This window comes from Gopherus flavomarginatus, chromosome 2 (genome assembly GCF_025201925.1).
Source record: "Gopherus flavomarginatus isolate rGopFla2 chromosome 2, rGopFla2.mat.asm, whole genome shotgun sequence".
NCBI lineage: Eukaryota > Metazoa > Chordata > Testudines > Testudinidae > Gopherus > Gopherus flavomarginatus.
This window is the reverse complement of record NC_066618.1, coordinates 13,220,914-13,236,574: the sequence shown is the minus strand read 5'-3', so window position 1 is coordinate 13,236,574 and position 15,661 is coordinate 13,220,914. Positions and strand designations below refer to the sequence as shown.

Below are 15,661 nucleotides of genomic sequence, written 5' to 3'. Positions count from 1 at the left end.
CAGTGGCTTGAGCTGCATCCACACTGGCTTGGACCAGGTTCACAGTGCGACTTGGGCTCTGACCCCACGCCCAGGCTCCTAGGACCCCAGTCCTGAGGGCTTGCTGAGCCCAGTGCGGCTGCTTTGTGAGGGGGGGGAGCTAGGGTTCAACCCTGAGCCAGGGTCACGCTTAGCCTGCAGCGAGGCCATCCCAGGACCCACGGGGCGGCACTTTGCTTTCGCTGGCCCTCCTGGCCCGACTCCCATTGACGGCAAAGGGAGCAGCCCTGAGCCAGCCCTGAACCCCTGTAGCTGTAGCCAAGGCGGAGCCAGCCAGGCTCCCTGCCTCCACCCCATTGGCCGGGGCGGCCCGGCGTCACCGCTTCCGCCCCCGCCTGCCGCTGTGCCACAGCTGGCTGCAAAGTTTCCTCGCCCGCCCCACGCGTCCCGTGCATGCGAGCGGAGCCCGCGGGCGCAACTTTCCGCGCGGCTCCTGCTGCAGGGAGAGGGCGGCAGTAATCTCTGCACCTTGCCCTCGGGGATTATAGCAGGGGCGGCCCTGCCCACGGCGGCTGCTCCGCGCTGGGACCCGGGGTCGTCGTCTGTGGAGTGGGCGCTGGACCGGGGCAGGGGGAGGCATGATCTGATCCGGAGCCCGGGCGCCGCTTTGGGTCCGTTCGGCCGGCTGCCTCCACCTCTCGCTGTGCAGCAGCCGCAGCCGGTGTCCGCTATGGAGCGCCAGGTGTGACAGAGGCGTTAGACGAGGTAAGGCGGCCCCCCACCCTTTCAGGTGCTTGCATTGGTCCGCTCCTGTGTCTCTTTCTTCCCTTTCTAGAGACTTTGGCAGCACCTATTTGATACCGGGTAGAAACCTGTTTGCATACCCAACTCCCTGCCACCCCCCTTCCTCTCCAGCTATGGGTTTTCCGTTCATCATGTGTCATTATTCAAAGTTGTAGTGTTATTCCTCCCCCCCCACACACACACACACTTTGATTGCAGACTTCCTGCATTTCTGTGTCCCCTGGGTGGGAGCTGGTTGCACGAAAAATTAAGTGCCAGGAAAAGCAGCTGCTGCTGGGATGCATTAGGAGGTACTGCTGGCTGCGATCAGGGCGCGTGTTTGGTTCCGATCCGCGGTGATCTTAATGTTAACGCTGAGAAATAAATACCTGAGTTTTCTGCTTAGCAGGCCGCCTCAATTTTATAATGGTGAGGGGCAGAGTTATTAAACTTCTGGAGCTCTGCAGAGCGTTTCAGGCGAACGCCTCTTACCGAGGCAGGGGTTCTCAGTACACAGAAGTTTCCCACCCCTCCTTTCTTCCAAAATTGGTGTGGGTTTTGATTATGAGAAGTTGTGTTGATTTTTCCAGTCTTGGTAATGAGATCATTGTATATTATTCCCTCTAAATAACTTAAATCTAACAGATTAAAAAACATATTCAGCTGAGAAGTTGTGTAGAATCTGCAGAGCACTGCTAAAACAGTCTGAGGCTGGGGGCAGTGGATAAAGGCACAGAAATGCCATGTGAAATTGAATTATTTCTCTGTATATAAGCTTGGCTGGTCAGAACTCTTTGATGCAGGGACCCTATTTTTGTTTTGTATTTGTACAGCGCCTAGCACTATGGGGTCCTGATCCATAACTGAGGCTTCTAGGCTTGACTGAAATATTAATAATTATTCATGGACCATAGGCCAGATTAATCTATTGTAGGCAAGAACGGGATTGCCGCTGAGGTATATATGGAATAGAGTTAGAGGAATGTGTACAATTATTGGGCCAAATGCACCCCAGTGTAACTCTATTACCCTTTGCAGTCATTTGTTCCCTGATGATTTATCATAATAAGGGTACAAGTCCCTTTGTAAAGCATGCAAACAGCAGGGCTCCCTGCTCCAAACACCTGCTAATGTAAAGGTCTGATTCCTCAAGTCCATTGTGTGTGTGTGTGTAAAGTCCACTGACATCAGAGGGAATTCCCTATGCAGAGGATTTGCAGAGTCTCACTGCAATGCAGCTACAGTTCAATCACAGAAGCCGCTCTGGGGTACAGTCCATGAGAAGGGTGAGTGGGGGAGGATTTGTGGCAGGCATGGGTTTGAAGGAAGGATTTGCAGAACCACAGAGCTATTTGGCCCAAGAGAGATTGTTCCTACTGTGGGGGTGTGGCATGAGCGATAGTCATTGCAAACCAGTAGAAATATGGGAAATATGGCATGGGTTTTTCCCCTTCCACCCAGTTATATTTGAGTGGATTGCAGCACGGAGTCTCCATAGAATCATGAGTTGTGCCATGTTAGCACATACAGGTTGATGTTGCAGGAAGTTTATTTTGCTAGCACCAAACTTCAGACAGACTGGGCTGGACTGAGAGATGACGTGTAAGGGGCTAAAAGTTCATGCCAATACGTAGGCGTGAGTCTGAGGAAATCTAAATTGGTGTATCATGTAAATAGAATAAAGTGTATATCTTACCAGCTAGATAAACCTCTGAGTTTGTCCCACCGTCTTTGAGTTTTCTGATGACGTCCTCTTCCTCTTTTTGTTTTACAAGGGATCGTTATCTGGTGTTATTTTTGCACAGAGACCTGACTTTAGCTCATTGCAAGTCAGAGATTGCCTACAGAAGGATTTTTGCCTGAGTAGGGCCAGAAAGCCAAATGCTCCCTTCCCTTTTTGCAGGCGCAGAGCAGAGGATGTGGTTGAGAATTGTGGAGCTGTGCAGTCAAAGAAGGAAGCAGGGTCTTGGAAGCATTATAGAGGAACAAGACCTGGCTTTCAGCAGAGTTCCTAGGGTCTGTGCAGACTTTGGGTGATCCAAGGGGTTTTTCTGGGTGAAACCACCTGCCTGTTCCATGGAGGACAAGGGGTAACATCCTGGCAGAATGGGTGGTAACTGGCTGAGTTTTCAGTCCCCTATGCGCAGGTTGCCACAGCTCTAAGCGGGAGCTTAGTTTAGGCAAAGAGAAGTGTAGAACTGATGCCTGAGAATGTAGAAATCTTCTTAAGTTCTGCAGGAGTTGAACTCCTCTGCCGCTTCGCAGATGTTTAGCTGTCTTCATGAGGAATTTAGGACTGTGACGCTGTGTTATCCGAACCCTGGAGTTTTATACTGGTTTCAGATCTGCCATGAGACGTTTGCAGAATCGGAGTTCATCCGCACAGTACTGCACAGTCTATTGCATTGACAGGGGTTTGATCACTTCTAAAAGAACCTCTGTTGGTGCCAGAATGCATGGTTGGGTGGGCCGGTCTGTTTAGTTGTGGATTTAAAGGCTCTTTTATATGTTGCGTCTCTAAAATGGTTTCAGTGCCTTTAGTTTTTTCCATATGACTTAGTTTCCTATTGGAAACCCACAGCCCCACTGTGTAAACATGCTAATAGGAGGGCTTGGGGTTTTTTTTCTTTGAGGCAGTGAGGGGAGGTACATCCTCCTGTATGGATATTGACTGGAACTTGGCCTGAAGGGATTGCCAGCAGGGTGAGTGGGGCTACTTTGCTGGTAGCCAGTAGATTAGGTTAAAGCTTAAGGAATGTGCTGCCTCCTCCATCCCATCCAAAGTGCTCATGTTGTCTGCTGATGACTGGCATTATTGTACTGTTTGACAGGCTTGCAATAACGCCTGAATCTACACTCCAAAGCTTGCCTCCTACCCCCACCTCAAGGCAATGCCTATGTGGCCCTCCTCGGGACTCTGCATGCTGAGGCTGGGGACACCAGAGAAAAGACAGACTAACCCCTCCTTCCTCTCCTATGCTGGCTAGCAGGATTCAGGGACCAGGCAGGAAGGGGTTAAGGGCTTTGAGTTCCAGCTGACTTGTCCTTCCACCCATGACACACCCCAGGCTCTTAACCCTTTCCTGCCCAGTGCTTGAAACCTGCTTCAAACCCGGGAGAGGTTTTAAAGCCACTCTTTTCCAGTGACTTCAGCACCCTCTTATCACCTGGATTCCATCCAGGGTGGGTTCAGTGGGACCAGGATTTGGCTGTAATGTTGTCAAGCCTCGGTATAAGTATACTCGGTCTAAGTATCTCAGCTTCATTATTATTATTATTATTTTTTTTTGCCCTGCCTCCCAGATACCTATTAAATTACAATCTTAGAACCAAAAAATGTACAGAATGTCTGCTGTGTACTCCGCAGATGGAAAAATCATTTATATAAGGATGAAGAGAGAAAATATGGAATTTAGCTTGGTTATTTTTGATTTCTCTCTGAGACCTCAAACACTATTCAGGCTTCCCAGAAAACTATATATGGCCCACTAATCCTAAGTCTAGTGGTGTATGGATTTACCTAGAGCCTCTGGTTTTTTTGTTTTGTTTAAAGCAATGCAAGATGAAATGACTAATCCTGCTGTCTTTGTGAATCCCTTCAGGAAAGCATCAAAGGATTAATATGGCTTGCAGATGTAAGGCCCGAGTTACCCGTTGTGGCAGAGCAGTTAGTTGGCTACAGGACTTCACACCTGCTGCGCAGCAGTGCTTGCCAGCCGAGCTTTTGTTTCTTTTGTTGCAATCATCTGTATTGAACAAGTGTCAGTTTTCAGAGCTCTCCACATGACTTGAGTGCTGCCATAAAAAATAAGATGGCGGAAAGCTCTGTGTTCCTGCCGCCCACCCCCGCAATACTTTACAGAGGTGGAGCCTGCACCTAATATTACAAACGGTAAAGAAATAGGGATGGTGAGCCAATGGGATTGTCACATGAGCTGACCTTTACTAGGGGAAGCATCAAGAGTGGGAGTTGGGATGCCTGGTTTCTATTCTTGAGCGTGCCATTTAGTGACTGCATGATTTGGGGCAAGTCTTTCTTGTGTGCCTTAGTTTCCCTCTCTTTAAAATCGTAATGGTGATACTTAGTCCAGGGGATGCTGTGAGGCTCAACTAGTTAAAGTTGCAAAGCACTCTGAGATCCTTGGATGAAAGCTCCCACAGGAGTGCAAAATGTTCTCAGTCCTATAGAGTGAAATCTGTTCTATTTGTGGTCTGATACAGTGCCCATGAATATGGATCAGTGTGCCTTCTAGTGATGCCTAAAGCATTATGACTAACAATTGTCCTCTGTGGTTCAGTCTCCATTTCTTTCCCTAGAAGGGGAAAGAAGAGTCCTCTTCTGTTTGGGAGGGAAGTTATCTGTTGTCTGTGTTTGTATAGGGTGGTTGTGTTTTAATCTCAGCCTGCTTCTATGGTTCTCTTGGAGTCTAACATTGCGTTTGGACAACAGTGTGATTTTAATAAGGATCAACCACAAAATCACTGTGACCCAACTCTGATCTTTAATAATAATATAAGGGCTTTAACCGTTTAAGATCTTTTAAATAGGTACCCGGGCCTGCTTCTGTTGGAGTCACTGACAAATTGCTGATTGCGTAAGTGCAGTTACACTAGAGATTGGAGGGGCAGGGAGGTTGGCAGGAGTGCAAATGCTTGAGCTTTGTAATTGCAATATGAGACATCAGCCGGAGAGTGAGCAGTTGTTGGGGGACGTATGCTCCCCACTCCTCATTAGCTACATCTATGGCTCACTGATTTCAATGGGATTAGGATTGGACCCTAGGAATGCAGCATGCAAATAGTCACATTTTATTAGAAGATTGGCCGAGCTGTGTCTGATTTCACAACCCTGTCACTCCTGGGGGAATACAGACAATCCTCATCTGTACACGCAGCTTGTTACTCTGCGGGACAGCTGGGTGAACAGCTCCTCGTGCAAGGAGCCCCATTGAAGTCAGTGGACGTATTGGTGTGAGGAATTGCCCCGCAGTTGAAGAAAGGGCTTCACCAGCTGGCCTTAAAACTTCCCACTGCTACTCCCAGTGGCTCACCTTCCCCAGCAGCAGTGCTGGCAAGATCACAGATGTACACACGGTGCTGGTGGTGGCTGGCGTTTTAAGCACCGTCTCACCTAGATCTGCTCTAAAATAGCTGGACGACGTGGGATCGGGAGCCCAGTGTATAGTAGCGCTACTGCTGTTGTGCCACTAAAACAGAGACTGCAACAGTGGGAATACTTGGGTCAAAAAGCAGTGACCTTCTCGTCTAATTCTTACTTGGGCAAATTGCCCTGGAGACGTCCAGACGGAGCGAGGATTCCACACTGGGGCCATTGTAGTTAGAATGAGGAGAGGTTTGTCAGCTGAATTAAAGCCTCCTACTTCTATGTGCTGTGGACTGGGAGATGATTAGAGGTAGCCCAAGAAGGAGAAGCAGTGGCAGTGAGGAAGGAAGGTGGAGCTGAAGGTGGGAGTTCGGCTCAGAGCCTGGGGAGCTGCATAGGGCAAAGTCCAACTGGTAGCGTGTGCAGCAGCTAGTGAAGAAGAGCCCGATCCTGGAAAGGGTGGGGCTGCATATAGTACTAAACAGGTAAGACACCCAGTCATAAGTGCATGCAGGATCAGGCCCTAAGAAGGGATGGACAGATCTCCCCAGCCCCAGGAGGGGATTGGAGGCCAAGTGATTCTGTCCAGGGGCACACAGCCTGGAGTGTGTTATAGCTATCGGGGCGTGGAAGTTGTACATTAAAATAAGGAAAGAGGGGAGGTGTCCATGGATAGGTTTGTAGCTAGTGGTGTGACATTGTTAGGAAAGGGGCATCTTATGATGCTAGACCTACCTGCTCTGGGAAAGGGGTCAGTGCTTTGACAAGTCCTCTTACAAAACGTCCCATGAACCTAGCTCTGATGAAACGTGCTAGCCTGACAGATGCAGAGAGGGAAGCCTCTGGAGTATCCAGAGACCAATAGGTCTGGGATGGGTAGCGCTGTGCAGGCTGTCCTCTAACTGACCCTTAACCCTGCCTTGGGGGAGCTGCCACACCCAAGCCTTTGTACTTGGGCCCTTGCTAGTGCTTGTAACTACTAGTTAGTCCCAGCTGGGGCCACTAGTTCACTGGGAGATTTGTTGAGACCTACCAGACTCATCCTAGTACATGTGAGCCGCTGAGCAGTGAGTTGTTTTGATATTGCTGTGTGTGTTACACCACTCTGGCGCTGTGTAAGCATGGCACTTGGCACGCCATGGGTCAGCTACTCGAGTGCTGTAAATCGGTATCTCTCCTTTGATTGACACCAGGATTTACACTGAGGATCTGACTCCAGACAGGTTCCTTGCCCTAAGCAATTTACAGTGGAAGTTAAGACTAGAACAACCATGGGAGATGATAATGCAGAGATGTGACTGTCCTGACTTTCCAAGGTACTACCTCTCCTCTTACCTCCCCCTTCCCTGCGTACACTCACTTGGCCTCTGAGTACAGTGTAGGGGGCTAGGTTTTGATCTGTTAAAGTCCAATGAATTGGGGCTTGGTTACCTCCAAGACCATCTTTCTCCTCCTGTGATCAGCAGAGGTGCCTGAACTAACAGCCTTGTTTAAAAGAAAAGAGGTTGATTGCTAAAAGGGAGTTTTTGATTCTGGAACTTGCCCTGATAACCTTTAGGGCATGCTACAAAGTCTTATTTTTCACCCCCGCCCCGGACATGGTGCCAATAAGCCCCCAAATCTGGGAATGTGCCGCTCTCTGAGTGGTTTGTGTGGACTGCTCAGATTGAGCACAAACCATAGATGAGATACAGGGCCCTTGGGGAAAGGCCCATTGAATAAATTAATGCACAGATAGATAGTTGCCATTGTACACGACCCAGATTCTGTCTTTGCATTTGCATGGTTTCTGTGGACTTGCTGAATGTGCCCAATCCTTTCTGTTTTATTTTGTATGGGTTCCTATACCATGTTCATCAGTGTATATTTGAGTGACTTCCAGCTGTTCATTGAGCCACATAAGTAACATCTGTCCTGTGTTTGTTCTCACTCGCACTGTCCAGAGGGAGAAGTGTGTGCAGAGGTGTCTTGTTTTTCAGTTTTTAAATGTTTGCCGGGGGGGAATGCAATGTCCTAGCCAACCAGAGATGGTCGGGAGCATTGCCTATACCAGGGGTAGGCAACCTGTAGCACAGGTGCCGAAGGCGACACGCAAGCTGATTTTCAGTGGCGCTCACGCTGCCCAGGGCCTGGTCATTGGTCCGGGGGATTCTGCATTTTAATTTAATTTTAAATGAAGCTGCTTAAGCATTTTAAAATTTACTTTACGTACACCAGTAGTTCAGTTATATATTATAGACTTATAGAAAGAGACCTTCTAAAAACAGTAAAATGTATTACCGGCACGCGGAACCTTAAATCAGAGTGAATAAATGAAGACTCGGCACAGCACTTCTGAAAGGTTGCCGACCCCTGGCCTACACTTCTGTGGGAGCCCGTGCCCCAACACACATGCCTCCAAAGGCAGCGTCTGTGGCCAAATTTCCAGAGAGCTCAGCAGTGAGGACTGGCAGAAGCCCACCTTCCTAGGTCTTGCTCAGTGGCCTAAATTGTGTCACTGAACATCTCCTCATCCTGCCCACCCCTCTTTGGCCAGATTCAGGTGTGTCGTTGGCAGGCTACGAAGGAGTCCTCTTCTGCAGCCCCTCTTGTTCAGAGGTGGGGAGAGGGTGCATAGACAGACTGACACCTGAGGGGCGCAGGCAAACCATCTGCATATCTCTACTGTTTATCTCTAGTTAGGAGTCTGGGAACCATCAGCAGATGAAATCTAGTTCTTTCTAAGCCCATGCTGTGGGAAGCTTACGTCCATTTGCCGCAACATTGCGGGGCTTGAAAAATTTGCTTGATCCTTGCTAGTCAGAAGAATAAATCTGCTATCCAGGGGCTGAATAAAAATAGTGTGAATGTGGGGAAGGGGGCACTGGTGAGGTTCATAGGTAGTGCCCTGTTGAGAGGCCTGTTTCGCCACCAGCAGCTGATGGGAAGGTGCTGAGATTCATACAAGGCTGATGCCTCTGGTCTCCGCTTTTGAATCAGGCTCAGGCTAGTACGTGTCTGGTAATGTGGAGCCATACTCTGGCTTGTGGAATAGGATATGGCATTGTCTCTCTTTCCTTCTCCTCCTCCCCATCCTTAGCCTCCCCTCCCCTCTGTTGCTGCCCCGCCTCCCCCCTCAGCTGCTGCGGAGCGTGGTGCTTGGATCTGGACTGGGCCTGGACTTGGGTTTTGTGCTCAGCTGTGAGGGCAAATCGAGGCTAGTGCTCAGGTCTGGCTCTTCGGGTCAGGCTTGAACCAGCACTGGGAAATGATACTCCTCCCTGCTTGGGATCTGTCCTGGAGCCAAAACTGATGGGGCAGGAATGGATCTGGGATTCCAGGGTATTTGGGCTGAAATTCTGTTTTTGTTTCTAAGCAGATGGGCCTGGCCCAATCTGCTTTTTCAAAAATAAAATGTAGAGAATCCTGGGGTGTGTGTGTGTGAGAGAGAGAAAAGTCAGTTGCTTACCTGGCATTACCAAAGCAAGGAGATGTTGCTTCCCATGACTCATGAAACACACTGTAGGCTCTCCTAAGAGTGGGTGAGCTCATTATTTTGGCTGGGACTTGGCATCTGGTTTCCTTAGCAATCTTGGCTGGGGCGTGGGGAGGGGCGGCTTGTAGGAAGGATGGGGCTGCAGGAAGGGATTTCCAAACTTGTTTCTTTGCATGAGTGGTGTGCAATCTTGGACTTGGCTACAGTGAAACACAGACGGTTTTGTGCATCGCTAACTTATGGAAAGACTTGTGGATTCATATCCCTTTCATTTTCTTAGGGCTTGTCTACACTTAAAGAATACTGTAGTAGCACCCATGTAGAGCTCAATGTAGCGACTACCTATGCCGACGGGGAGAGATTCTCCTGTTGGCATAGGTAATCCACCTCCCCGAGAGGTGGTAGTTAGGTTGAGAGAAGAACTCTTCCATCCACCTCATGCTGTCTACACAGAGGGTTAGGTGAAAAATCCGCACCCCAGAGAGAGAGAGCTCTACCAATGTAAATTCCTAGTGTAGACCAGTGTGTTTTATTTATTCATACTGGGGGGCAATACTAGATAACATGATGGAGCTGGATCACATATGTTCCAAACAGTTGTTAATCTAGGCAATTAATTGAAGAAAGATAAAGAAGCAATTTTTTTAACTTATTTAGCAAATCTCCTGATCATAGAACATGCGGAAACAGCAAACAGAATGACAACAGTAGGAATTGAAATAAAATGTTTGCTGAAATATTGGCTGGTTTTAGCAAATTGTAAGAAGAGGCTGCATCAACATGGTGTATGGGAAACTAGCAAAAGGATTCAGTTTCTTTTCTGCAGTGTAGGGTTAGTACGTTTGCCAGTTCCTTCTCTGTGGGTATATAAGGCCGGATTCTCTTTAATGTAAACCAAAAGCGACACCACTGCAGTCAAGCAAATTAAACTGGAGTAAGACTAGTGTGAGAGGAGAATCAGGGCTATAATAGTCATGTGATATTCTGGGTCGTGAAGAGTCCAAAAATTCTTTATGAACCCCACAAACAGGATTCTTCAGCGGATTGCAGCTACCTTTGGAGTGGAAGATCAGCTGGTTAACAGAGCCTAGCAATGCATCTTAGGACTGGAAGTGAGGCTAAAATAGGGAAAGAACAAGTTAAAAATTACTTAGACAAGTTAGATGTTTTCGTCACCAGGGCCTGATGAAATACATCCTAGAATACTGAAGGAGCTGACTGAGGAGATGTCTGAGCCATTAGTAATAATCTTTGAAAAGTCGTGGAAGATGGGAGAGATACCAGAGGACTGGAAAAGCACAAATATAGTGCCTATGTATAAAAAGAGAAATAAGGACAACGCAGGGAATTACAGACCAGTCATCTTAACTTCGGTACTTGGAAAGATAATGGAGCAAATAATTAAACAATCAGTTTGTAAACATCTAGAAGATAATAACGTAAGTAACAGTCAGCATGGATTTCTCAGGGACAAATCCTGTCAAACCAACCTAATAGCTTTCTTTGACAAAGTAACAAGCCTTATGGGGTGGGGGGAATCAGTAGATGTGGTATATCTTGACTTTAATAAGGCTTTTGATACTAGCTCACATGACCTTCTCATAAACAAACTGGGGAAATACAACCTAGACGGAGCTACTATAAGGTGGGTGCATAAGTGGTTGGAAAACTGTTTCCATAGAGTAGTTATCAGTGGTTCACAGTCAGCTGGAAGGGCATATTGAGCGGGGTCCCCCAGAGATCAGTTCTGGGTCTGGTTCTGTTTAATATCTTCATCAGTGATTTAGATAATGGCATAGAGAGTACACTGATAAAGTTTGCGGATAATACCAAAGCCGGGAGGGATTACAAGTGCTTTGGAGGATAGGATTAAAGCTCAAAGTGATCTGGACAAACTAGAGAAATGGTCTGAAGAAACAGGATGAAATTCAGTAAGGACAAATGGCAAGTACTCGGCTTAGGAAGGAACAGTCAGTTAAGACAAAATGGGAAATGGCTGTCTAGGAAGCAGTGCTGCAGAAAGGGATCAGGGGGTCATAGTGGATCACAAACTAAATATGAGTCGAGTGTAACACCGCTGGGGGGGGGAGCAAACCTAATTCTTGGATGTATTAGCAGGATTGTTGTAAGCATAGGTGCCAAAAATGGTGGGTGCTTTTAGCGCCTCTACCCCCAGTGCCTCCTGCCTGCTGGCGGCCCCACCGATGAGCGTCTCCCCCTCTCTCGCAGCGCCTCTCACTGGCTGCAAATCAGCTGTTCTGCAGTGTGCAGGAGGTGCCGGGGGGGGGGGTGAGGGGAGAGGGCAGGAAGAGGCAGGGCAGAATGGGGGCAGGAAGAGTCGGAGTGGGGATGGGAAGAGGTAGGGTGGAGGTGGGGGTTTGGGGGAAGGGGTAGGGGTCGGGGCGGGGCAGGGCCTTAGGTGGAGACTTGGGGAGCACTCCCTGGCACATTAGAAAGTCGGCACCTATAGTTGTAAGCAAGACACGAGAAGTCATTCTTCCACTCTACTCTGTGCTGATTAGGTCTCAGCTGGAGTATTGTGTCCAATTCTGAGTGTCACATTTCAGGAAAGATGTGGACAAATTGGAGAAAGTCCAAAGAAGAGCAACAAAAATGTTTAAAAGTCTAGAAAACATGATATATGAGGGAAGGCTGAAAAAATTAGGTTTGTTTAGTCTGAAGAAGAGAAGATTGAGCAGGGACATAACAGTTTTCAAGTACATAAAAGGTTCTTATGAGGAGGGAGAAAAATTATTCTCCTTAACCTCAGAGGATAGGGCAAGAAGCAATAAGCTTAAATTGCAGCAGGGGTGGTTTAGGTTAGACATTAGGAAAAACTTGCTAACTGTCAGAGTGGTTGAGCACTGGAATAAATTGCCTGGGGGGTGGTGGGGTGGAATCTCCATCACTGGAGATTTTTAAGAGCAGTTTAGACAAATGCCTGTCAGGGATGGTCTAGGTAATATTTAGTTGTGCTGAGGAGTGGATTAGATGACCTCTCAAGGTCCCTTCTAGTCCTATGATTCTATGATTATCTATGATTCTATGATTATGAAGGGGCAGTTCTAGGTAGGCAGAGTGCAATTGGGATATATCCAGAACATTGGGTTTAGCGCTCCTGTCTCTTGCTGGAGATTGACAGTGGTGGCAGCATTTAAACCATGTTTGAGGTAGGGCTTGTAAAGTTCCACATATGTGGCAACTCTAGCTGACGTCAAACACTTAATTGGCGTTGATGGAAATCTTCTGTGCATGTGTTCTGCTAGCCCTTTGTCTGTGACTAAACAGCCCGGGTCTGACTGATAGAAACATGCCCAATGTGTTGGTGAAACTCTGGTTCTCTGAGTACAGGAGATCCTTCGTGGATCAGCAGCAATGCAGCACGGTGATTGGCTGACCAGCAGGCAAGGAGTTAACAGTGAACAATGTTACTGAACAGGTTTATATTTACTTCCTTGTGATCCTAAAGATGAGATAATTTTGAAATCTGACAGCATTGGCCAGCAAAGAATAAGGCTTCCTTTTCATGCTTATGTCCATATCCTGCAAGACAGGAACTTATCTCAGCCTAGGCAGTGAGTGGAAAGCAAAACTTTTATACTTTAAGAACTGGCAGGGCCTGATTCTTAGCTGGTGTGAATTGGTGTAGTCCATTCAAGACACTGGTACTATATTCACTTACATCAGCTGGATCTGGGTCTGAAGATGTTGCCTTAAAATGCACAGCTCAAGAAGAACACTTAAGACCATAAAGCTGTCTTTTTAAATCCCCCAAATTGCTTTTTAAGCTGATGTTTTTCATGGCTGCCCCCAAATATATGAAAAATACGAGGATCTCAGTGATTTACAAATCCTGTTGAATTAAGCCTCGCAATAACCTAGTGAAAGAAAGAAGGAAAGTCTTGTTTGGCTGTTCATTTGTATTGCAGTTGCACCTACCAGCCCTAGCCACGACCAAGACCCCATTGTACTAGGTGCAGCACAAACACAGTACAGAAAGAGGGTCCCTGCCCCAAGGAATTTACAGTCCAAGCCGTTCTTCCAATCCTGGGAATATTTTCACCAGTTAGAAGTGTTTTAAGTGCTATATTTGTGCTCTGAGCACTCAAGCGGGCTTGCTGCTTGAAAGCTGGGAAGTCTGATGTCACATCCCTGGTGTAAATACAGAGTAACGCCAGTGAAGTCAGAGTTACAATGGCATGGTGTGCTGCAGCCCTTTGCATCATTCATGTGACTAACCCTGTTGGGCTAGACCCTGAGCTGTGGCTGAGGAGAAAGATGTGGATAGGGTTGCGAAAGTGGCTTCAGGCCACCTGTGTTCTCGCCCAATTCAGTGTAGTGCAGCCCCAGGGCCCAGATCCTGTCTATTCTTTTCTGGCTCTTACTGGGTTATGAAGAGCATATATCTGAGTGCTTCATGCCAGCAGCCTCTGGTCCCAGTGGGCCATCCTGGCAGCCTGAGATCACTAAGAGACAGGGATATCCCAGCCACAAGCCCTTGCTTTGGCCATGCTCAGTGCAGGGAGCGGATCAGTGTAGAAGTTACTGTGGTAGCTCTGTGTCACCCAAAGTTCTGATCTAGAGCCCTGCAGCGGAATTAGGAACCCATGAGTCCCACAGGACCCACTGCCATAATAGCAGGAGCAGGTGAAATGTACTTTGCAGATGGGAATAGATGGGCAAAAAAAACCAAACCAACCCAGACTGCAGTAATTTGTGGGAAAACACTAAATCTCTCATCAGTTTGTCCTAAATAGAATTTCAGCAATGGAAAGCAAGTTTTCCCCTTTTTTCATAAATAAAGGCTTTAATACTTAAACTTGAGTGAGGATAGAAAGAGATTTGATGTTTTATAACAGGAGTTAAAGTATTTGTTTACGTGGTTGAAGCAAGATTTTATTCTTTTAGTGGTAAAAATTCTATGTTTTTTAATAATAATATAATAATAATAATATGCCAATGGTTTGGTTTTAGTTTTTAGTAGCATGGTGGAATCTGTCTCTCTTGTGGGATCTAAGGCTTTTGCAGGTGGGAGCAAGATAAAAGTGCAAGAAATAACGCAGGAACAGGTGGGAGTGGAATTAAAAAAAAATTGTCAAATGCAGCGCTCTAGTCAACTCCTGCGATGGCCAGGTAAGCCAGTGCTTTGCGCTGGTAGTGCAACACAGAGCTGCTCTAATCCAGCCCATTGGGTTTCATTCAATTTCACCTACATTGAAATCAATATACCTGATTCTCCACTTCCCAGCATCCTGCTTAGTTGTTTACACCTGGACAAAGTAGGTGCAGACCACTTATCTAATCAGAAGGGTGATGTTTTACACCCACTGTACCTAGATGTAAATGACCTACTCAAAGGGCAGAGGAAATAGAGAATCAAGGCTGTAGAACTTAAAAACAGCCAGGAAATAAATACAACCTCCCATGTTAATGACACTCCTGAGTAATTCGGTTTGAGGCAAAGTTCTCCTTTTTTAGAGACTTAAAAAACCTACTGGAAAGTACATCATAATCTGAAAATCCCAACTCCTGCAAACCTTATTCAAACGAGTAGTTTTTACTAGGGTGGCTACTTACATGAGCAAAATTGAACGGATCAGGGCCTTTTAAGCATAAAAAAATACACAAAACAATGGCCAGTCCCATTCTAGATATGCATTGTACTGAATTGATTAGGTTTAGTGTCTGTGTAGCCACTGCTGGACTGACTCAGAAATACTCAACTGTGTGCTGTAGGTGATCTGTGACTAGCAACTAAAGCAGATTCTTAAGGGATTGAGTCCTGTGCTTTTTGAGGCTGTTCTATTGCCGGTCAAAATGGATTAAACTGAATACATGTCATGCACGCTGAAAAGCACACACTGGGTCTCCTTGCTTGCCAGTCAGAGAGGACCATGTCTCTCTCACTAACTCCAGTTCTGCTCAGCAATCCTACTCCTCTTTCCAGCAGTGGATCTCCCTATTGTACTGTCCCCGATCCTGCATTGCTTGCACGCTCAGAACTCCCACTTCACTTCAGCGGGAATGAAGGTTATGCACGCTTTAGCATATGGCTTCTTTACCATTCTAGGAGTAAACTAATTTTGATGAAGTAGGTGGCTTTAAAAAATAGAAAGCCTTTTAGTAGTGAAGGGTCAGCTAAAGCTAACTAGCCATGTGCGTGGCTGGCCCAGATTCCCTTTGCTGTGATCTATGATGATGGTATATGAAGGCTCTCAAAAGACAAGGTGGAAAGGTGCTAGTGGAAAAGCTGTTGCTATGACGAATGACTCAGTGCTGGAATTTGAACTGTCAACTTCAAAACTATGAACATTACCTCA

The 15,661-nt window shown here is 47.0% G+C and overlaps 1 protein-coding gene across 3 annotated transcripts in view; it reads left to right on the top strand.

The window, feature by feature from the left end:
- The first annotated feature begins 424 nt into the window (after positions 1-424).
- The window catches only part of LOC127045856 (mitogen-activated protein kinase kinase kinase 3-like), a 122,038-nt gene continuing 106,801 nt past the window's right edge, over positions 425-15,661 (top strand). For all 3 annotated transcript variants that reach the window (XM_050942600.1, XM_050942599.1, XM_050942598.1), the window contains exon 1: positions 425-744. The gene's annotated coding sequence lies outside the window, so the exon portion shown is untranslated. The remainder of the gene's footprint in view (positions 745-15,661) is intronic.